General features: G+C 39.2%; 1 pseudogene; it reads right to left on the bottom strand.

Moving 5' to 3' along the window:
* LOC126059561 (cytochrome P450 2C9-like) overlaps positions 1 to 23842 on the bottom strand; it is a 48114-nt pseudogene extending 24272 nt beyond the window's left edge.
* Between the last annotated feature and the right edge of the window lie 1424 nt (positions 23843 to 25266).

Here is a 25266-nt window from a genome sequence, read left to right as displayed (position 1 = left end):
TTTCTAATGTTGAACCACCCCTGCATAACTGGTATGAATCCCACTTGGTTATGATGAATTATTTTTTTTGATACCTTGTTGAATTGTATTGGCTAGAATTTTGTTGAGTATTTTTGCATCTAAGTTCATGAGGGATATAGGTCTGTAATTTTCTTTTTTTGGTGGTGTCTTTACCTGGTTTTGGTATCAGGGATGTGCTGGTTTCATAGAATAAGTTTGGGAGTATTCTGCCCTTTTTTATGTTCTGAAATACCTAAAGTGGTAGTGGTGTTAATTCTTTGAAACTTTGGTAAAACTCTGCAGTGAAACTGTCTGGGCCAGGACTTTTTTTTTTTTGCTGGGTATTTTTTGATTACCTTTTCAATCTCTTCTTTTGTTATGTGTCTATTTAGTTGTTCTACCTCTGTTTGTGTTAGTTTAGGTAGGTAGTGTGTTTCTAGGAGTTCATCCATTTCTTCTAGGTTTTCAAATTTGTTAAAGTACAATTTTTTTTAGTAACCTGATGTGATTCTTTTAATTTCAGTTGTGTCTGTTGTAATATTGCCTATCTCATTTCTTATTCAGGTTATTTGCTTCCTCTCCTGTTATTCTTTTGTCAGTTTGGCCAGTGGTTTATCAATTTTGTTGATTTTTCAAAGAACCAGCTTTTAGTCTTGTTAACCCTTCCAATTTTTTTTCTGTTTTCTGTTTCGTTTCGTTCAGCTCTAATTTTTATTATTTCCTTTCTTCTAGTGCCTGAAGGTTTCTTTTGTTGCTCTGTTTGTTCAAGTTGTAGGGATAATTCTTTGATTTTGGTCCTTTCTTCTTTTTATATGTGTGCATTTATTAATATAAATTGACCTCTGGGCACTGCTTTCGCTGCATCCCAAAGGTTCTGATAGAAAGTGTTTTCATTCTCATTTGATTCTGTGAATTTCTTTATTCCATCCTTAGTGTCTTCTATAACACAATTGTTTTGGGGCAGGGTATTGTTCAGTTTCCAAGGGTTTGATTTCTTTTCCCTGCTTTTTCTGTTATTGATTTCTACTTTTATGGCCTTAGGGTCAGAGAAGATGCTTTGTAATATTTCAATGTTTTGGATTTTGTTAAGGCTTGCATTATGACCTAATATGTGGTATATTCTAGAGAATGTTCCATATGCACAAGAAAAGAAAGAATACTTGGCTGCTGTTGGGTGGAGTGTTCTGTATATGTCTGTAAGGTCGAGTTGGTTGATTGTGGTATTTATATCTTCCGTGTCTTTACTGAGTTTCTTTCTGGATGTCCTGTCCTTCACCGAAAGTTGTGTGTTGAAGTCTCTTACTATAATTGTGGAGCTGTCTATCTCACTTTTCAATGCTATTAGAATTAGTTTTATGTATCTTGCAGCCCTGTCATTGGGTGCATAAATATTTAATATGGTTATATCCTCCTGCTATATTGTCCCTTGAAACATTATAGAGTGTCCTTCCTTATCCTTTGTGGTGGATTTAACTTTAAAGTCATTTTGTCAGAAATTAATATTGTCACTCCTGCTTTTTTTTGATTGTTGTTTGCTTGATATATATTTTTTCCATCTTTTGACTTTTAATTTGATTGTGTCTCTAAGTCTAAGGTGTGTCTCTAGTAGGCAGCATATAGATGGGTCATGTTTTTTTATACTTTCTGCCACTCTCTGTCTCCTTATTGGTGCATTTAGTCCATTAACATTCAGCATAATTATAGATAGGTATGAATTTAGTGCTGTCATTTTGATCTCTTTTTTTGTGTGTTGTTCACAGTTTCTTTTCCCCACTTAATTTTTTATGCTGAGTAGTTGATATTTATATACTGTCTTTTTCTCTTCTTTGTTTTTGTTGATTTTGTTTCTGCTGAGTCTCTATTTTTTTTCTTGTATTTTGTTTTGATCAGTAGGATAGTTAGTCTCCTTTGTGGTACCCCTATTTTTTTTTTTTTAATAACTTTTATTAAGCTTCAAGTGAACGTTTACAAATCCAATCAGTCTGTCACATATAAGTTTACATACATCTCACTCCCTACTCCCACTTACTCTCCCCCTCTTGAGTCAGCCCTTTCAGTCTCTCCTTTCTTGACAATTTTGCCTGCTTCCCTCTCTCTCTATCCTCCCATCCCCCCTCCAGACAAGAGTTGCCAACACAATCTCAAGTGTCCACCTGATATAATTAGCTCACTCTTCATCAGCGTCTCTCTCCCACCCGCTGACCAGTCCCTTTCATTTCTGATGAGTTGTCTTCGGGGATGGTTCCTGTCCTGTGTCAACAGAAGGTCTGGGGAGCATTGCCGCCGGGATTCCTCCAGTCTCAGTAAGACCATTAAGTTTGGTCTTTTTATGAGAATTTGGGGTCTGCATCCCACTGATCTCCTGCTGCCTCAGGGGTCCTCTGCTGTGCTCCCTGTCAGGGCAGTCATCGATTGTGGCTGGGCACCAACTAGTTCTTCTGGTCTCAGGATGATGTAGGTCTCTGGTTCATGTGGCCCTTTCTGTCTCTTGGGCTCTTAGTTGCCGTGTGGGCTTGGTGTTCTTCATTTTCCTTTGCTCCAGGTGGGTTGAGACCAATTGCTGCATCTTAGATGGCCGCTTGTTAGCATTTAAGACCCCAGACGCCACATTTCAAAGTGGGATGCAGAATGATTTCATAATAGAATTATTTTGCCAATTGACTTAGAAGTCCCTGCAAACCATGTTCCCCGGACCCCCGCGCTTGCTCCGCTGAGCTTTGAAGCATTCATTATATCCCGGAAACTTCTTTGCTTTTGGTCCAGTCCAATTGAGCTGACCTTCCATGTATTGAGTGTTGTCTTTCCCTTCACCTAAAGCAGTTCTTATCTACTGATTAATCAATAAAAAACCCTCTCCCACCCTCCCTCCCTCCCCCCCTCGTAACCACAAAAGTATGTGTTCTTCTCAGGTTTACTATTTCTCAAGATCTTATAATAGTGGTCTTATACAATATTTGTCCTTTTGCCTCTGACTAATTTCGCTCAGCATAATGCCTTCCAGGTTCCTCCATGTTATGAAATGTTTCAGAGATTCGTCACTGTTCTTTATCGATGCATAGTATTCCATTGTGTGAATATACCACAATTTATTTACCCATTCATCCGTTGATGGACACCTTGGTTGTTTCCAACTTTTTGCTATTGTAAACAGAGCTGCAATAAACATGGGTGTGCATATATCTGTTTGTATGAAGGCTCCTGTATCTCTAGGGTATATTCCTAGGAGTGGGATTTCTGGGTTGTATGGTAGTTCTATTTCTAACTGTTTAAGATAACGCCAGATAGATTTCCAAAGTGGTTGTACCATTTTACATTCCCACCAGCAGTGTATGAGAGTTCCAATCTCTCCGCAGCCTCTCCAACATTTATTATTTTGTGTTTTTTGGATTAATGCCAGCCTTGCTGGTGTGAGATGGAATCTCATCGTAGTTTTAATTTGCATTTCTCTAATGGCTAATAATCGAGAGCATTTTCTCATGTATCTGTTGGCTGCCTGAATATCTTCTTTAGTGAAATGTGTGTTCATATCCTTTGCCCACTTCTTGATTGGGTTGTTTGTCTTTTTGTGGTTGAGTTTTGACAGAATCATGTAGATTTTAGAGATCAGGCACTGGTCGGAGATGTCATAGCTGAAAATTCTTTCCCAATCTGTAGGTGGTCTTTTTACTCTTTTGGTGAAGTCTTTAGATGAGCATAGGTGTTTGATTTTTAGGAGCTCCCAGTTATCGGGTTTCTCTTCATCATTTTTGGTAATGTTTTGTATTCTGTTTATACCTTGTATTAGGGCTCCTAGGGTTGTCCCAATTTTTTCTTCCATGATCTTTATCGTTTTAGTCTTTATGTTTAGGTTTTTGATCCACTTGGAGTTAGTTTTTGTGCATGGTGTGAGGTATGGGTCCTGTTTCATTTTTTTGCAAATGGATATCCAGTTATGCGAGCACCATTTGTTAAAAAGGCTATCTTTTCCCCAGTTAATTGACACTGGTCCTTTGTCAAATATCAGCTGCTCATACGTGGATGGATCTATGTCTGGGTTCTCAATTCTGTTCCATTGGTCTATGTGTCTGTTGTTGTACCAATACCAGGCTGTTTAGACTACTGGGGCTGTATAATAGGTTCTGAAGTCAGGTAAGGTGAGGCCTCCCACTTTCTTCTTCTTTTTCAGTAGTGCTTTGCTTACCCGGGGCTTCTTTCCCTTCCATATGAAATTGGTGATTTGTTTCTCTATCCCCTTAAAATATGACATTGGAATTTGGATCGGAAGTGTGTTAAATGTATAGATGGCTTTTGGTAGAATAGACATTTTTACTATGTTAAGTCTTCCTATCCTTGAGCAGGGTATGTTTTTCCACTTAAGTATGTCCTTTTTAATTTCTTGTAGTAGAGCTTTGTAGTTTTCTTTGTATAGGTCTTTTACATCCTTGGTAAGATTTATTCCTAAGTATCTTATCTTCTTGGGGGCTACTGTGAATGGTATTGATTTGGTTATTTCCTCTTCGGTGTTCTTTTTGTTGATGTAGAGGAATCCAAGTGATTTTTGTATGTTTATTTTATAACCTGAGACTCTGCCAAACTCTTCTATTAGTTTCAGTAGTTTTCTGGAGGATTCCTTAGGGTTTTCTGTGTATATAATCATGTCATCTGCAAATAGTGATAACTTTACTTCTTCCTTGCCAATCCGGATACCTTTTATTTCTTTGTCTAGCCTAATTGCCCTGGCTAAGACTTCCAACACGATGTTGAATAAGAGCGGTGATAAAGGGCATCCTTGTCTGGTTCCCGTTCTCAAGGGAAATGCTTTCAGGTTCTCTCCATTTAGAGTGATATTGGCTGTTGGCTTTGCATAGATGTCCTTTATTATGTTGAGGAATTTTCCTTCAATTCCTATTTTGGTAAGAGTTTTTATCATGAATGGGTGTTGGACTTTGTCAAATGCCTTTTCTGCATCAATTGATAAGATCATGTGGTTTTTGTCTTTTGTTTTATTTATGTGATGGATTACATTAATGGTTTTTCTGATATTAAACCAGCCTTGCATACCTGGTATAAATCCCACTTGATCAGGGTGAATTATTTTTTTGATGTGTTGTTGGATTCTATTGGCTAGAATTTTGTTGAGGATTTTTGCATCAATGTTCATGAGGGATATAGGTCTATAATTTTCTTTTTTTGTAATGTCTTTACCTGGTTTTGGTATCAGGGAGATGGTGGCTTCATAGAATGAGTTGGGTAGTATTCCGTCATTTTCTATGCTTTGGAATACCTTTAGTAGTAGTGGTGTTAACTCTCCTCTGAAAGTTTGGTAGAACTCTGCAGTGAAGCCGTCCGGGCCAGGGCTTTTTTTTGTTGGGAGTTTTTTGATTACCGTTTCAATCTCTTTTTTTGTTATGGGTCTATTTAGTTGTTCTACTTCTGAATGTGTTAGTTTAGGTAGGTAGTGTTTTTCCAGGAATTCATCCATTTCTTCTAGGTTTTCAAATTTGTTAGAGTACAATTTTTCATAATAATCTGAAATGATTCTTTTAATTTCATTTGGTTCTGTTGTGATGTAGTCCTTCTCATTTCTTATTCGGGTTATTTGTTTCCTTTCCTGTATTTCTTTAGTCAGTCTAGCCAATGGTTTATCAATTTTGTTAATTTTTTCAAAGAACCAGCTTTTGGCTTTGTTAATTCTTTCAATTGTTTTTCTGTTCTCTAATTCATTTAGTTCAGCTCTAATTTTTATTATTTGTTTTCTTCTGGTGACTGATGGATTCTTTTGTTGCTCACTTTCTATTTGTTCAAGTTGTCGGGACAGTTCTCTGCTTTTGGCTCTTTCTTCTTTTTGTATGTGTGCATTTATTGATATAAATTGGCCTCTGAGCACTGCTTTTGCTGTGTCCCAGAGGTTTTGATAGGAAGTATTTTCATTCTCGTTGCTTTCTATGAATTTCCTTATTCCCTCCTTGATGTCTTCTATAACCCGGTCTTTTTTCAGGAGGGTATTGTTCATTTTCCAAGTATTTGATTTCTTTTCCCTAGTTTTTCTGTTATTAATCTCTAGTTTTATTGCCTTGTGGTCTGAGAAGATGCTTTGTAATATTTCGATGTTTTGGACTCTGCAAAGGTTTGTTTTATGACCTAATATATGGTCTATTCTAGAGAATGTTCCATGTGCTCTAGAAAAAAAAGTATATTTTGCAGCAGTTGGGTGGAGAGTTCTGTATAAGTCAATGAGGTCAAGTTGGTTGATTGTTGTAATTAGATCTCCCGTGTCTCTCTTGAGCTTCTTACTGGATGTCCTGTCCTTCTCCGAAAGTGGTGTGTTGAAGTCTCCTACTATAATTGTGGAGGTATCTATCTCACTGTTCAATTCTGTTAAAATTTGATTTATGTATCTTGCAGCCCTGTCATTGGGTGCATAAATATTTAATATGGTTATGTCTTCTTGATCAATTGTCCCTTTTATCATTATCTAGTGTTCTTCTTTATCCTTTGTGGTGGATTTAAGTCTAAAGTCTATTTTGTCAGAAATTAATATTGCTACTCCTCTTCTTTTTTGCTTATTGTTTGCTTGATATACTTTTTTCCATCCTTTGAGTTTTAGTTTGTTTGTGTCTCTAAGGTGTGTCTCTTGTAGGCAGCATATAGATGGATCGTGTTTCTTTATCCAGTCTGTGACTCTCTGTCTCTTTATTGGTGCATTTAGTCCATTTACATTCAGGGTAATTATAGATAAATAAGTTTTTAGTGCTGTCATTTTGATGCCTTTTTATGTGTGTTGTTGACAATTTCATTTTTCCACATACTTTTTTGTGCTGAGGCGTTTTTCTTAGTAAATTGTGAGATCCTCATTTTCATAGTGCTTGACTTTATGTTAGTTGAGTCGTTACGTTTTTCTTGGTTTTTATCTTGAGTTACAGAGTTGTTATACCTTTTTGTGGTTACCTTATTATTTACCCCTATTTTTCTAAGTAAAAACCTAACTTGTATTGTTCTATATCGCCTTGTATCACTCTCCATATGGCAGTTCAATGCCTCCTGTATTTAGTCCCTCTTTTTGATTATTGTGATCTTTTACCTATTGACTTCCATGATTCCCTGTTATGTGTATTTTTTTTTTAATTAATCTTAATTTGTTTTTGTGATTTCCCTATTTGAGTTGATATCAGGACGATCTGTTTTGTGACCTTGTGTTGTGCTGATATCTGATATTATTGGTTCTCTGACCAAACAATATCCTTTAGTATTTCTTGTAGCTTTGGTTTGGTTTTGCAAATTCTCTAAACTTGTGTTTATCTGTAAATATCTTAATTTCGCCTTCATATTTCAGAGAGAGTTTTGCTGGATATATGATCCTTGGCTGGCAGTTTTTCTCCTTCAGTGTTCTGTATATGTTGTCCCATTCCCTTCTTGCCTGCATGGTTTCTGCTGAGTAGTCTGAACTTATTCTTATTGATTCTCCCTTGAAGGAAACCTTTCTTTTCTCCCTGGCTGCTTTTAAAATTTTCTGTTTATCTTTGGTTTTGGTGAGTTTGATGATAATACGTCTTGGTGTTTTTCTTTTTGGATCAATCTTAAATGGGGTTCGATGAACATCTTGGATAGATATCCTTTCGTCTTTCATGATGTCAGAGAAGTTTTCTGTCAGGAGTTCTTCAACTATTTTCTCTGTGTTTTCTGTCCCCCCTCCCTGTTCTGGACTCCAATCACCCGCAGGTTATCCTTCTTGATAGAGTCCCACGTAATTCTTAGGGTTTCTTCATTTTTTTTAATTTTTTTATCTGATTTTTTTTCAGCTATGTTGGTGTTGATTCCCTGGTCCTCCAGATGTCCCAGTCTGCATTCTAATTGCTTGAGTCTGCTCCTCTGACTTCCTAGTGCGTTGTCTAATTCTGTTATTTTATTGTTAATGTTTTGGATTTCTACATGTTGTCTCTCTATGGATTCTTGCAACTTGTTAATTTTTCCAGTATGTTCTTGAATAATCTTTTTGAGTTCTTCAACAGTTTTATCAGTGTGTTCCTTGGCTTGTTCTGCAGTTATCCTAATTTCATTTGTGATATCATTAAGCATTCTGTAAATTAGTTTTTTATATTCTGTATCTGATAATTCCAAGATTGTATCTTCATTTGGGAAAGATTTTGATTCTTTTGTTTGGGGGGTTGGAGAAGCTGTCACGGTCTGCTTCTTTAAGTGGTTTGATATGGATTGTTGTCTCCGAGCCATCACTGGGAAACTAGTTTTTCCAGAAAATCTGCTAAAAAAAAAATGCAGTCAGATCCCTATCAGAGTTCTCCCTCTGGCTCAGGCTATCCAGATGTTAATGAAGCCGCCTGGGGAGGGTGGGGGAGGGAACAGAGAGATAGGAGAGTAGCACCTCAGAATATAGCCAGAGTTGCTTGTCTTGCTTGGAATGACTATTATATCTGAGATTCCCGCGGGCGTGTCACCTATGTGTGCTGGCTGTGTGGAGATTGCCCCCGGGGGGTCTGGCCCGCTGGAGACACGGTCAGATCCTCTGCTTCCAGCCCCACGCCCAGCGTCAAGGCTCCCCTACTGGGACGGTGCACTCTCGACTCCAAAATCAGTCGCTGCCTCCCGGGGACTTCTCGTCCCTCCAGCCGCGTGGCCGTGCCGCCTCCGAGAACCAGTTGGGCCTCCTCCCGGGGTTAGTTCAGATGGGTGGAGCAGCTCCCCTTGCTTGTGCCGTAACCGAGTGTCCCGGCTGGGATGCTGTTCTCCCCGCTCCAATACCAGTCGCTACCTCCCGGGGACTTCTCCTACCGGCTGCGTCCCATGCCGCCTGTGCGACCCGGCTGGTCCCCTTCCCGAGGTTAGTTCAGGGCGGTGGAGCAACTCTCCGTGTTTATGGCGTACCTGCGTCCAGTCCAAATCCCTGCGGGACGGTTCCCCGGCTCGGATGCTGCTCTTTCTGCTCCAAGACCAGTCACTGCCTCCCGGGGACTTCTCCTACCGGCTGCGTCCCACGCCACCTGTGGAACCGGCTGGTCCCCCTCCCGGGGTTAGTTCAGGGGGGTGGAGCAGGTCTCTGTGCTTGTGCCGTACCTGACTGGTACGCTGGCTCCAGGCTCTGGAAACAATCGCTGCTTCCCCATATTAGTTCGTTCTCCGTCTCTAAATCTGTGTTTGTTGTTCAGGGTTTGTAGATTGTTATGTATGTGATCGATTCACTTGTTTTTCCGTGTCTTTGTTGTAAGAGGGATCCGAGGTAGCGTCTGCCTAGTCCGCCATCTTGGCTCCCTGGTACCCCTATTTTGCTAAATTTAAATCTAACTTTTATTTCTTTATATCACCTTGTCGTCCTCTCCATATGAAAGATCTATGACCACATTTCTTAGTCCCTCTTTATTATTTTAATGTTGTCTTCTTTTATAAAATGACATCTCTGTTTCCCTGTTTTGAGTGTTTTTTTTATCTTGATTTATTTTTTTGATTTCTCTCTGTTGACATCTGATTTCTCTGTCCAGTGTTCTAGTCTTGGGTTGATGCCTGATATTACTGATTTTCTAACCAAAGAACTCCCTTTAGTATGTCTCGTAGTTTTGGTTTGGTTTTTACAAATTCCCTAAACTTCTGTTTATCTAGAAATGTCCTAATTTCACCTTCATATTTAAGAGACAGTTTCGCTGGATATATGATTCTTAGCTCGCAATTTTTTTCCTTCAATGCTTTATATAAGTCATCCCATTGCCTTCTTGCCTGCATGGTTTCTTAAGTCCAAGCTTATTCTTATTGACTGTCCTTTGTAGATGACTTTTCATTTATCCCTAGCTGCTCTTAAAATTCTCTCTTTAGTTTTGGCAAGTTTGATTGTAATATGTCTTGGTGACTTTCTTTTAACATCTACCTTATGTGGAGTTCAATGAGCGTCTTGGATTGATATCTTCTCATCTTTCACGATATCAGGGAAGTATTCTGCCAATAAATCTTCAATAATTCTCTCTGTATTTTCTGTTATCCCTCCCTGTTCTGGTACTCCAATCACTCATAGGTTATTTCTCTCGATAGAGTTCCACATGATTCTTAGGGTTTCTTCATTTTTTTTAATTCTTTTATCTGAGTTTTCTTCAAATACTTTGGAGCCAGGTCCTTTATCTTCAAGTTCACCAATTCTGCCTTCCACTTTATCTATTCTGTTCCTCTGACTTTCTATCAAGTTGTCTAATTCTGTTATTTTATTGTTAATCTTCTGAATTTCTGATTGCTGTCTCTCTATGGATTCTTGCAGCTTATTAAATTTTTTATTACGTTCTGGAATAATCTTTTAATTTCTTCAACTGTTTTATCTTTGTGTTTCTTGGCTTTGTTCTGCATATTGCCTGATCTCCTTCCTGATGTCTTGAAGAGTGCTATATATTAAGCTTTTGAATTCTGCATCCAGTATTTCCAGGAAAGCACCTTCATCCAGAAGATCCTTTGATTCTCTGTTTTGAGAGATTGTTGAAGCAATCATTGTCTGTTTCTTCATGTGGTTTGATATTGACTGTTGTCTCTGAGCCATCTATAAGTTATTTTATTAGTTTATTTTATATTTGCTTACTGTATCCTAGTGTCTTGCTTTGTTTTGTTTTCATATGCCCAAATGGGTTGCTTGAGTTAGGTAGCAGGATTATTTTCACCTTTGGAGCTCCGACTTACTGTCACCAGATGGCTAGAACTGTTATCAGGTATATGAGTGTATGAGTTCATTCACTTTTCTTGTGTGTTCAGCTCAGGTGTCCAGGTAGCTGGTCATCAAGTGTGTTGTACAAGCTCTGTCTTACAGTCTTAGTGGGGCAAGGGTGATTGGTGTAGATACCAGTACCTGGTTGCAGCAGGGGTCATGCTCTGAACAAGGCAGGGGGCTGAGAACTGTCCCCCGAGTATCTCTGAGGAAAGAACGTCCCCATTCCCTAGAGCATACAGGTGGGTGGGTTGCATAGACAGACCATGGGCACCCAGTGCTTTTGATTGTAAGGACTGGGAGGTCCCAGTTATTCTTGGGCCCCTGTCACAAGTGTCTGGGTAAACTGAGTGGAGTCACCAGTCCTTATGCCCCTGATGTGGGCAGGTGAGGACCCTGTTTAACAGGCAAAGTGGTGTCAAATATCAAACACCCACCTCTCTACCATACAACTTAAACTGTTGCAGTCTGCCAGCAAGGGCCTATTCTCCAGAAGTAGGCCCACACAGGTTCATGCTGGGGGGAAAGGTATTCAAAGTCTACAGACCATTTATGCCTGGACAGGAACCACTTCTGTCCTGAGCTCCCCAGGTCTGTGGAGCTGGCAAATTACCTTTCCCCCTGTTGTGAATTTATTCCTTCTCCAAACCCAGAAGCATGGCTCAGGATACTCACATGGGCCTATCTCAGGTCCAGGGAAATCAACAGCCACCGAAGCTGGCTTGGAAGCGGGGGACACAGTAAAATATACGTAAGTACTTAGATTTGCTGAGAGCACCATTCTTCTCTGGTTCCAGAGATGTGAGTAGGCTGTGCAGCTGGGTGCTTCTCCCTGAGGAAACTGTGGCCAAACACTACCACCAACCTGCCACAGCCACTCCTGGGAGTGGTGCTTCAGGGATCCCATCGATTAAGGTATGGCAACTCCTCTCCACTTTTGAACTGCCTCTGTCTCCTCCTGTCACTCAGTCCATTTTCTAACTTTGCCTTTGATGTCCAGGGCTCCTAGCTTGTCATAAATTTAATCATTTCACTTGGTTTTTTGGGTCTTCATTGTAAGAGGGATCACAGGAAACATCTGGCTATTCCGCCATCTTGGCCCCGTCCCTCAAGCATCTCATTTGTTTTTATATCAATACTTTTCTACAACTGTGAATTACAAATGGCATGAATTACTATGATTCACATTTTATAGATGAGGACAGAGGAGGTTAAAGAAGTCTAAGCAACCTGATTGATATAGAGCACAAATCTACTCATGGCTGCCTCCACTTCTATCAAGCTGAAATAGAAATAGAATCATGGTTTTATAACTGGGAGGATTTTCATGATACAATGAAACCCAACTCAACATTTTGTGGCTCAATACCTGTACACCAGAGCAGCTAAGTGAGTTCTCTAAGTTCAAACAACTGTCATCTAGGCAGGGTGCAGGATATGCCAGCTAAGCAGAGGGTAAAATTGTGATGATTGTTTATGGTTTATACCCTGTAAACCCAATCATTTTGTCATCTAGGAGCCCAAATGTAGCATAATCAACCTTATCTTAGTCTCATCTGTAGTCCTATACATTCTCCTTCTTTGATATGCTAAGTTAGAATATTTCTGCCAAGTTTTTTGATGAATAAGTTATTACATATCAAATGAAGGGCAAGACTTATTGGTAATGGAAGCCTTTCAACAAGGGCTTTGAATCTCCAATGACTGCTACAGGCATGCTTTTTGGGCAGTCACCATAGTACTTTATGGAAACTGAGCTTTGGGGCTTAGGAGAAAAAAGGAGGTGCAAGGAGCCAATGGGGTTGAAAAGAACTGTATATTCTGATCACTCATTGTCCTCTGTGTAAAATAAAGAGGTTGGCTATATTTCCCAGATGTTCACTCCAGGTTGCTATGCTCTGGCCAGTATTTTTATGTTCAAATGTTCATTTCACAGCTTGGTCCCTTATATAATTTTGCACTTGCCAGAGAAAGGATCTTGGCCTCACCTGCATCCATGGGGAGCTCAGGATACTGAGGTTTTCATTTAATTTTTCCATCAAATTCAAAAAATTCTGATCTGTATAATCAAAACATTTCTGGAAAATGATGGAGCAGATCACATTGCAGGGAGCACAGGTCAGGATGAAAGTGGGATCACAGGGTGAGGCTAAAGAATTGGAAACATGAAAAACACCATTAAAATATACATATAAAACTCTGTCGCTGCAATAACTTTAGAAAGTTTGAAGCAACATCTACCTAGAAATTTCCTTGTCAGCCAAATACTCAGCATGCCTACAATCTCTTCCAATTGAATTGACTGTTCCTTACTTCCTAGATTAATAATGATGTTCCCAGTACTGCATTCACTTTCCTTGCATTTATTTACGCCATTCTAAATCAAGGTGCCTATAATTTTAGAGGGTAAAACAAAAAAAAATCCAGACACCATTTCCTTAAAAACCTAATAATGTTCTTTAAATTTCTAAATGGCAAAGATATCACTTTAACGACTGAAGTGATCCTGACCCAAGCCTTGATCTCTTCAATCCCCTCATATGTATGCAAATGCTGGACATTGAAAAAAGAAGACAGAAGAATTTATACATTGAAATTGGGGTATTGCCAAACAGTACTGAACGTACTACATATTGCCAGAAGTATGAATAAGCCGGTCTTAGAAGAAACACAAGCAGAATGCTTGCTCCTGTGAGTGAGGAAGGCAAGAATTTGTCTTGCTTATTTTAGACATGTCATCAGGAAAGACCAATCCCTAAATAAAGACATCATGTTTGGTAAAGCAGAGGGTCAGCAAAATGAGGAAAACCCTCAATGAGATGTGCTGACACACTGGCCAAGCTTTCTTTGTATCATACATGAGGTTGCCCACACCAACAGCAACAATAATCAAAGTTATGATGGTAGAATTACACCTGTCTGCAAAGTCTGCTGACAATAAAACATTGATAAGGGAATGAAGAAGATAGTTAGGGACCTCAACACTTCTTATGTATACAGAATAGTTAAAGGAATCATCTGTAGAAACAGCAGAAGGAAAGATTAAAGGGAGTGTTTACAGGTGATTTCAAGTATTTTAAAGAGCAAATGTAAAAAATAATTAAAAAAACAGCATCGCATGCAGTGTGAGTAGGAAGGTTAACACATAAAAAAAATTTTTTTTTGCACATACAAACAGAAATTCTAAGAAGATAGTTTGCCTAACAAAAAATAAAAGGAGAAGTTTTCATTTCATACTTATATGATATGTAGGGCAAAAAAAATGAAAAAGTTAAATTACTAAATGGAGTTCTTTTATTTCTTCCTTTCTGTTGGGGAAAAGGGAATCTTTTCCTGATCTAGGAATTAGTACCCATCATCTCCAATCAGGAGCCCTGGTGGCACAGTGGTTAAATACTCAGCTGCTAATGGGAAGGTCAGTGATTTGAAGCCACCAACCACTCTGTGGGAGAAAGATGTGGCAACATAGCCCCATAATGGTATACATCCCTGCATTATTCACAATAGCAAAAAGATGGAACAACCTAAGTACTCACCAGCAGATGAATGGATAAACACATTATGATACATACACTTAATGGAATACTACACAGTATAATGAACAATGATGAATCCTTGAAACATCTCACAATGTGCACAAATCTGGAGGGCATTATGGTGAGTGAAATTAACTCAATCACAAAAGGACAAATATTATATGAGACCACTATTATAAAAACTCAAGAAAAGTTTTATACACAGAAAAAAACAATCTTTGATGATTATGAGAGAGGAGAGCAATACGGAGGGGAAATCACTAAGTAGATAATAAAAAAAAAAGTAGATAATAGACAAATGTTAATTTTGGTGAAGGGAGACACAACACAAATACAGGAGAAGTCAGCACAACTTGACCAAGGTAAAGTCATACATAGACACTTCCTAGATACATCCAAACACCCTGAGGGACCAAGTTATTGGGGCTGAGGACTGGCGACCACAGTCTCAGAGCACATGTAGATCCATTGACATAACATAGTTCATAAAGATAATGTTTTACATCCTACTTTGATGAGTAGTGTCCGAGGTCTTAAAAGTTTGTGACCAGCGATCTAAGACACATCTATTGGTCCCATTCCAATCAGAGCAAAGGAGAATGAAAAAATCCAAAGACACAAGGAATATATTAGTCCAAAGAACTAATAGACCACATGAACCACTGCCTCCACCAGCCTGAGCCCAAAAGAACTAGATGGTACCAGGCTACCACCACAAACTGCTCTGACAGGGATCACAATAGAGGCCCTGGACAGAGCAGGTGAATATATAAAACAAAATTCAAATTCCGAAAAAAAAGACCAGACTTAACTGGTCTAAAAGAGACTGGAAGAACTCTCGAGACTATAGCCCCCAGACACCCTGCTAACTCAGAACTGAAGCCATTCCTGAAGTCCACCTTTCAGCCAAAGATTAGACAGGCTTATAAAACAAGCAATAGCACACGTGAAGAATGTGCTCCTTAGTTCCATCAAGTATAGGAGATCAAATGGGCAATACCTGCCCAAAATCAAACAAAAGAAGGCAGAAAGGAACAGAAAAACTGGACAAAACAGACACGGAGAAGCCGGGGTAGAAGTGGGAGAGTGCTGACACATTACTGGGATTGCAACCAATGTCACAAAACAATTTGTGTAATAAGTTTTGGAAAGAGAAGCTAATCTGTGCTGTAACCTGTCACCTAAAGCACAACAAAATTTTTTAAAAAAGAATTGCTTAAGAGGTACACATATATATGTATATATACACACAGAGAGAGAGAGCCTTGGAAACCCTATGCACCTCTATGAATCTCAATTAACCCTACTCAAGGACTATTTTGGGTTCATATCCAAAAAGCCCCGTAACTGAATTTTTTCCAGGCTCTTCCTCTTGTGAACTTGTAGGATATTGCTCTAAATAGCCATTTACCCAATAACTATGTTACAGCAAATTTTAAAATCTGACCACTATTTAGGTCAAGTCCATCATTTTACAGATAAAGAATTTAAAGCAGAGGAAGTGTTTTATTAGTTTTTGGTTGAGGATTTATAAAATTAAACTATTCTAATCAAATGAACTATAAATTTTATATGTAAAAATTCCCCAACTCCTATCTATAGATGTGATTAAGGGTGAATTGAATAAAAAATATTGTGAATGCAAAATAGAACTTCAAATAATAGGGAGCCTGTGCAACTAGCTTCTCCTCTATCATTGAAACCCAAAGCTCTGCAGGGATCTAAGCTTTCAGGAAAGTTGTATTTTAGTTAGACGTTGGGGATATTTGGGAATCTTTTGGAAAACATTTGTATGTGTGTGCTTCAAAACTAAACTTTAATTTTCAATCTTTCCCTTCATTTGAAAGAAGTCATTAAAATCCAGGATAATTTACAACAATAATAATAATAATAATAAAAACCCTGGTCCAGATGGCTTTACTGGAAAATTCTACCAAACATTCAGAGAAGAGCTTATACCAGTACTTATCAAACTCTTTCAGAACATAAAAAAGGAAGCAATACATCCAAATTCATTCTGTGAAGCCAGCATAACCCTGATACCAAAACCAGGCAAAGACACCATAAAAAAGAAAATTATAGACCAATATCTCCCATGAATACAGATGCAAAAATTCTCAACAAAATTCCAGCCAATAGAATTCAGCATCATATCAAAAAAAAATAATACACCATGACCAAGTAGGATTCATACCATGTATGCAAGGATGGTTCAACATTAGAAAATCAATCAGTGTAATCCACCACACCAATAAAAAGAAGGAAAAGAATCACATGATCATCTCAATCAACACAGAAAAGACATCTGACCAAGTCCAACAATAATTCCTGATAAAAACTCTCAATAAATTTCTCAACATAATAAAGGGTATCTATGCAAAACCAACAGCCAATATCATTCCTAATGGAGAGAGGCTGAAAACATTCGCCTTGAGAACAGGAACAAGATAAGGATGCACTTTATCACCACTCCTATTTAACATTGTCTTGGAAGTCCTAGCTAAAGCAATAAAGTGAGAAACAGAAATAAAGGGCATCCAAATTGTTAATGAAGAAGTTAAACTCTCCCTATTTGCAGATGATATGATACTATATATAGAAAAGCCAAAAGACTCCTTGAGAAAACTACTGGAACTAATAGATTCAGCAGAGTCACAGGATACAAGATAAACATACAAAAACCAGTTGAATTCGTACACATCAGTAAAGAAAATGATGAAAAGGAAATCAGGAAAACAATAACATTTATAATAGCTCCTAAAAAAATAAAATACTTGCAAATAAATCTAACCAGAGATGTAAAAGACCTATATAAAGAAAACTAGAAAACACTAATGCAAGAAACCAAAAGAGATCTACCTAAATGGGAAAACATACCATGCTTATGGTTAGGTAGACTCAACATTGTGAAAATGACAATGCTACCCAAGGCGATTTACAAATACATTGCAAAACAGATCCAAATACCAACAACATTCTGTAAAGAAATGGAAAAACTTATCATTAACTTTATATAGAAAGGGAAGAAGCCCTGGATAAGTAAAGGACTATTAAGGAGAATAAAGTAGGAGGACTTGCACTAACTGACCTTAGAACCTACACTATACAGCTATGGTAGTCAAAACAGCCTGGTACTGGTACGACAACAGATATACTGACGAATGAAACAGAATTGAGAACCCATATGTAAATCCATTCACCTATGATCACCTGATCTTTGACAAGGGCCCAAAGTCTATCAAATAGGGAAAAGATAGTCTTTTTAACAAATGGTGCTGGTAAAACTGGATGTCCATCTGCAAAAAAAAAAAAATGAAACAGGACCAATACCTCACACCATATACAAAAACTAACTGAAAAATGGATCAAAGACCTAAATATAAAACCAAAAACTATGAAGTTCATAGAAGAAAACAAAGGATCAACACTAGAGGCCCTAATACACGGCATTAACAGGATACAAACCACAACCAACAACAGACAAGCTCCAGAGGATAAGCTAGGTAACTGGGATCTTCTAAAAATTAAACACTTATGCTCATCAAAAGACTTCATCAAAAGAGTAAAAAGAGAACCTACGGACTGGGAAAAAATGTTTGGCTATTACGAATCAGATAAAGGCCTAATCTCTAAAATCTACAAGAAAACCCAACACCTATACAACAAAAAAGACAAATAACCCAATTACAAAATGCAAAGGAAACGAACAGACACTTCACTAAAGAAGACATTCAAACAGCCAACAGACACATGAGGAAATGCTCATAATCTCTAGCCATGATAGAAACGCAAATCAAAACCACAATGAGATACCATCTCACCCTGGCATTACTGGCAGGAATCAATAAAACAGGAAATAACAAATGTTGGAGAGGCTGTGAGGAGATAGGAACTCTTATGCACACCCATGTTCATTGCAGCATTTTTCACAATAGCAAAAAGATGCAAACAACTTAGATGTCCACCAACAGAAGAATGGATAAACAAACCGTGGTACATACACACAATGGAGTATTAAGAAACAATAAAGAACAACGATGAATCTGTGAAGCATCTCCTAACATGAATGAATCTGGAGGGCATTATGCTGAGTGAAATAAGTCAATCACAAAAGGACAAATATTGCATGAGACCACTAGTATAAAAACTCATGAAAAGGTTTACAAAAAAATGAAACAATCTTTGATGGTTATGAGGGAGGGTGGGGATGGAAAAACACTAAATAGACAATAGATAAGTGGAAACTTTGGTGAAGGGTAAGACATTGTACAATACTGGGGAAGCCAGCACAACCTGTACGAGGCAAGGTCATGGTGGCTCCATACACATCCAAACTCCCTGAGGGACCAAATTGTTTGGCTGAGGGCTATGGGGAACATGATCTCAAGGACCATCTAGCTCAATTGGCATAACGTAGTTTAGTTTATAAAGAATATGTTCTATATTCTACTTTGATAAGTAGTGTCTGAGGTCTTAAAAGCCTGTGAGTGGCCATCTAGGGTATCCCACTGCTCTCACCCCTTTGGGAGCAAGGAAGAATGAAGAAAACTAAAAATACGAGGGAAGGATTAGTCCAAAGGACTAATGGACCACATCTTCCATGGCTTCCACCAGATTGAGTCCAGTACAACTAGATGGTGCCCGGCTACTACCACTGACTGCTCTGACAGGGATCACAATAGAGGGTCCTGAACAGAGCTGGAGAAAAATGTAGAACAAAATTCTGACTCAAAAAAAAAAACACCAGATTTGCTAGCCTGACAAAGACTGGAGAAGCCTTGAGAGTATGGCTCTCAGGCACCCTTTCAGCTCAGTAATGAGATCACTCCTGAGGTTCATCCTTCAGCCAAAGATTGAACAGGCCCGTGAAACGAAACAAGAGTAAAGGGGTGCAGCAGCCTTGGGGCAGGGACTGGTAGGCAGGAGGGAACAGGAAAGCTGGTAATAGGGAACCGAAGGTTGAGAAGGGAGAGTGTTGACATGTCCTGGGGTTGTTAACCAACGTCAATAGGACAATGTGTGTACTAACCATTTAATGAGAAACTAGTTTGTTCTGTAAACCTTCATCTAAAGTACAAAAAAAAAAAAAAAATTCCAGGGTAATTTGGAATCAAAGTTGGAAACCACTCTTATTGTGACACATATTTTATAGGTCAGAAGAGCTGACGGTGGGAGGTAAATAACATAAATGTTCCTACCCAAAATCCAATTATGGAGCAAAGATAAGCAAAGATAAACAGAACTAGCTTATCATTAGAGAGGATAGAGCAAAGAGCTATTAATAAGAATTGAAATCTACTTAAATAATTTTATAAATTGATATTTGTGTATTTTATAGAATTCTGCCATACCACACCATACATTTTCTTAAAATACAAATTATCAATACACTTAGCAGAGAGTAACATTAATAGTTCATGCTAATAATTTTAAAATACCCTATGTTTACAGGGAATCTCAATTGATAAAGGTTGCACTAAGAAAGGCCTAGGCAATGAAATGAGCCCTGCTGGCACTGTGGCAAAGAGTTGGGCTGCTAACCAAAAAGCCAGCAATTTAAGTCCACCAGCCACTTCTTGGAAACCCTATGGGGCAGTTGTACTCTGTCCCATGGAATCGCTGAGTTGAAAACTACTCAATGGCAACAGCTTTCGTTTTTGTTGTTGTTAGGCGATGAAAACCATCGACCAGCATCATGCCTGGTCAGAACCGCAGGCCTGGGCCTTGGCAGAAACCCTCAAACTTGTCAGTCATGTTGACCATAGCATGGAGTCCGATGAAGGGAAAGCGAAAACTCCTTGCTTCATGGTCCACAGGCATGTGATGAGTTCATACCCACAGTATCCACTTGACAAGAATTCCTCAGTAAGATGTTCTGGAATAGGTAACTTGCAATTATGGTGGGGCAAAATATTGTTTTTTAACTCTAAGAAAATGAGACTCAAAACCTTCTATCTTGATAACTTTCATTTGAAGACAAAGATTAAAAGAGCCTTTTATAGCCACACTGTGTACAAAATCATGCCCCCATACACGCAGCACAGATACACAAGCACCCCCATGTTCTCTGCTTCAAACCCACCCTCCTCCACTGGTGGGCTGATAGTGCCTACACAACAAGGAAAGACTTGGCCTCCCCTGAAATGTTTCCAAGGACCCCAATAGAGAAAAGAGCCATCTGTTAAGGTCAGTGTTACTGAGTAAAGAATCACCTACCTTTGGTTTTCCTCAACTCCTCCACTAGGCAGTGAGCTTCCTCCTGAATGCGTTCCTCAATGCTCCTCTTCCCCATCCCAAAATTCCACAGTGTCATGAGGCAGAAGCGCCACATCTCCTTCCATGTCTTTCCATTGCTGAAAGCTACCCCTACCAGGAGGAAGAAGATAAATTAAGTAGGAGATCCTTGGCAAAGAAGGGGACTCTGACCTAAGCAGCCATGTGGATGGACCAAGTGCTGCCTGAGCAAGTCTTCAATCTTTGTTTTCTAGTCTACCCCACTTGCCATTACCCCTGCCCAATAGACCAACACAAACACCTACCAAATTGTTTATTAGCTCTTTCAATTATTGGAAAATGACTTCTTGCAGAAAACTCTTCTTCCAGATCAACCAGGGCTTCCTTAATTGCATCATACCCATGCAACACCACTGTGGGCTTCATGCCAATATACAGAGTGAACACAGGGCCCTAGACTTTTGTGAACTGGAAAATGGAAAGTGGATGCCAATATTAGCAAAAGAAGTCACTATTTGGTCTATATGCTGTGCATTATTCAGACTGATATTTTCATCATATTTTTGATGTTTTTATTAAACCACATAGTTTCAAATATTTTTAATTTTATACAGACATGATGGTGATTTTATCTCTGCTGTTTAAGGGGTCTCTGTTATGCTAGGCAATGGGACAGACACTTGTTCCACACATCATTACAGCTAATCTCACATGAACACCACAAGCAGGTTTACTTACCCCCATTTTACAGAAAAGGAAACTGAGATTCAGAGAAGTTGAATTTTGTTTCTAGTGTCTCATAGCTAATAATTAAAACCTGTTCACAGTCAACTACATTCTGACTCATAGCGATATTGTAGGACAGAGCAGAACTTCCCCAAAAGGTTCCCAAGGCTATTATTTTTAAAAAGCAGACTGCCACATTTTTCTACCAAGGAGGGGCTGGGGGCTTCCAACTACTGACTTTTTGCTTAGCATCTGAATGCTTAACCACTACACCACCAGGACTCCTTCAGCTAATAATTTTTGTTATTGTTGTTGTTAACCAAACCAAACCAAACCAAACCCAGTGCCGTCGAGTCAATTCCGACTCGTAGCGACCCTATAGGACAGAGTAGAACTGCCCCACAGAGTTTCCAAGGAGCACCTGGCAGATTCGAACTGCTTTCCTCTTAGTTAGCAGCTGTAACACTTAACCACGACGCCACCAGGGTTTCCATTGTTGTTGTTAGGTACTTTAAGTAGCTCTGACTCATAGCAACCCTACGTACAACAGAACGAGACACTGCCCAGGCCTGCTCCATCCTCACAATCCTTGCTATGCTAGAGCCCATTGTTGCAGCCACTGTGTCAGTCCATCTCCTTGAGGGCCTTGCTCTTTTTCACTGAGCCTCTACTTTACCGAGCATGATGTCCTTCTCCAGGGACGGACTCCTCCTGATAACATGTCCTAAGTATGAGGGCTGTAGTCTCTCCATCCTTGCTTCTAAGGAGCGTTCTGGTTGTGCTTCTTCCAAGACAGATTTGTTTGTTCTTTTGGCTGTCCATGGTATATTCAATATTCTTTGCTAACACCACAATTCCAAGGTGTCAATTCTTCTTCAGCCTTCCTTATTCATCATGCAGCTTTTGCATGTGTATGAAGTGATCAAAAACACCATGGCTTGGGTCAGGCACACCTTAGTCCTCAGGGTGAGATCTTTGCTTTTCAAGACTTTAAAGAGGTTTTTTGCAGCAGATGTGCCCAATGCAATGCGTCGTTTGATTTCTTGACTGCTGCTTCCATGGGTGTTTATTGTGGATCCAAGTAAAATGAAATCCTTGACACTTCAATCTTTTCCTCATTTATCTTGATGTTGCTTATTGGTCCAATTGTTAGGATTTTTGTTTTCTTTATGTTGAGGTGTAATCCATACTGAAGGCTGTGGTCTGTGATCTTCATCAGTAAGTGCTTCAAGTGTTTTTCACTTTCAGCAAGCAAGGTGTGTCATTAGCATAATGCAGGTTGTTAATGAGTCTTCCTCCACTCCTGATGCCCCATTCTTCTTCATATAGTCCAGCTTCTCTGATTATTTGCTCAGCATACAGATTGGATAAATATAGTGAAAGGATACAACCCTGACAAACATCTTTCTTAACTTTAAACCACACAGTGTTCCCTTGTTCTATTTGAATGACTTCCTGTTGATCTATGTACAGGTTCCTCATGAGCACAATTAAGTGTTCTGGAATTCCCATTCTTTGCAATGTTACCCATATTTTGTTATGATCCACACGGCCAAATGCCTCTGCATAGTCAATAAAGCACAAGTAAACCTCTTTCTGGTATTCTCTACTTTCAGCCCATTAGAAGACCCAGATTTGAACCTTTGCTTGGTCGATTTCTGATACATGGTCAACAGTTTATTCCCAATGCCTACCTTCGTACCAATATCCAACTGATTGATTTGTACACCTCTTCCCATGGGGATTCTATTCAGTAGCACTGTAATGAATATTAGAAATCTGTCTTTTTGCAAATCAGCCCGTATGAATACAAGCCCAGCCCAGTTTGAAATCTGCAGGTGTTGCTCACACAGAAAGAGAATGGCACCACAGAGGCAGTGCCAGGTGAGGCAGCATCTCATGGAAGAATCATTTCCTCCCTCCTGTAGCATTCCCAGACCACAAACAGCAGCTTTGTGCAGAGTCCCAAAGGATGCTGTTACCACCAGGGCTTTCCTGATTACTGCTTTCTTTCGTTCACCCAGGTTTGTCCTCAAACTAAATCTATTCCCTTGATATTAGACATAATCATCTTCTTAGGAGAAGTTTACTTTTCATGGCTAGTCTGAACAAAACACACAGCTTATACCGTAGATGACTCCTGAACAGACTTTCTAATCACAAACCAATTCCAACACCATTTACCTTCAGCCAAAAAAATTGCAGCAAAGGATAGTGAGACAATGAAGGGCAGCATTGCTGCCTCCTTTTTGCCACTTCACCACTTTATTGTTTTGATTCTGTGCTACAACAACTGAAGCAAACTTTTCTCTTCTTCCACAAGGCATTACTTCGTTCCTTTATTTCTAAGGATGAAAGACCAAAAAGGAAAACAGAAACAACAAAATTCAAAGGGACCATTTTGCTTTAAGATGTTCTATTTTAATACTTTATTTCTAGGAATACATTATATTTAAAAGTAGGGGCTAATTTATTTACATGCTGCAAGCCACTGATGGAACATAAAACATACACTGTGTATGGAATTGTTGATGTCCTTCACATCTAACTGTAGGATATTTCCAATAATTGGGAGAGGAGTGGGGCCAGGCAGGAGCTTCCCTTTCCCATAGCTCTGTTTCCAGAGTGAAAAGAGAAGCAAACTGGAGAGACAGAGCATGAGGACCACAACTGGATCCATTGAAGCCTTCTCTTCTTACTCAGGCAACTATGGGCTTCCCACCCAAGGATTTTAAATATTCCCTGCTGCTTAATTTATGATTCTGATGAATAAACATGGATTTGCTGTAATCCTTTCTGAGTGGACTTTGCCCCACTGACTAGGTAAAAATAAATTGTCATTTAATTGTGCTCTCTCTCTCGGAGGACAAGGCCCCACCCTGGAGGTTTTAATTCAATATGTACAGGGTTGAGCTCAGGTATTGGTTAAAAAAAAAAAAGAAAATTAACAAAACACCACTTGTGGTTCCAAAACACAGCCAGGATTGAGAACTATTGAAGTAAACCATTTGATAAAAAATATTGCACGGTCTTCTGGATTCTCAGACTGATTATTGTTGGGAATTTACATCTTTGAAAGAGTCACTGTATTTTTAGCCTTGTGTATGAAAATATCTTGCAGGGCTGCTTGAAATATTAGAAGACTTTTGATCTTGAAAATGGAAGACTTTTGAACTTTTTAATGTATTGTACTAATACTCCCCATCTGGACATAAAATACAGTACCTGGCATAATTCATGCACCTTGAATGACCATTGTATCCAGTAATTAACATGTATTATTTCATACCTTTTCCCATTAAAGCCTACACTCCCCCCAAACAAGAGGAAGTTAGAGATTTATTTTTTTATTTTTCAGATGGCAAGAAGGACATTGGGAGAACAGTCTTCCAGTATCACACAGCTCATATGTGGCAGAACTGGGATTTCAGTGAGGCCGTCGGATGCCTATGTGGAGCACTATCTCTTACATGACAGCTAACTTGAGTATAAACTTAGCACAACAAAAGAAAACCCCAAAACACAAGTTACTCTGACTACTCTCCACTGACTCTGTTCACAAAACTACCGGCTTCACATTAAATAAATGAAATACAAGCAGTTACCCTACAGTCAATTCCAACTCACGGCAATCCATATGTGTCAGAGTAGAACTGAGCTCCGCAGAGTTTTCAACAGCTGGTTTTTTGTAAGTAGATCACGAGGCCTTTTTTCCTAGGCACCTTTATGTGTACTCGAACTTTCGCCATTTCGTTTAGCAGCAGATCGTGTTAACCCTTTGCACCACCCTGGGACTCCTCACATTAAATAGAAGTGCATATTTGGCTCCACAGATAACAAGGCCACAGGTGCTCAAGATAGGGTGTCTCCTGTCTCAATCACCGCAGAGATGAAATGTGCTCAGCATAACTGAGGGAAGAGCCAGTCTCAGAGGAACTTAGTGGGAAGGGCTTGGGAATCTATGGCTTCTCCACTTCCCACTTACCTCTGCACACAGATACTTCTGGTGCTTTTTTGGTCTGCCCTTGTCAGAAATAATGGCATGAACTATTGCAGAACAAGGAAGGGAGATTATAGGAGGAACAGCAGGTCTGTGCTCTGGCA

This window comes from Elephas maximus, chromosome 16 (genome assembly GCF_024166365.1).
Source record: "Elephas maximus indicus isolate mEleMax1 chromosome 16, mEleMax1 primary haplotype, whole genome shotgun sequence".
Lineage (NCBI taxonomy): Eukaryota > Metazoa > Chordata > Mammalia > Proboscidea > Elephantidae > Elephas > Elephas maximus.
This window is presented reverse-complemented; position numbering and strand designations above follow the sequence as displayed.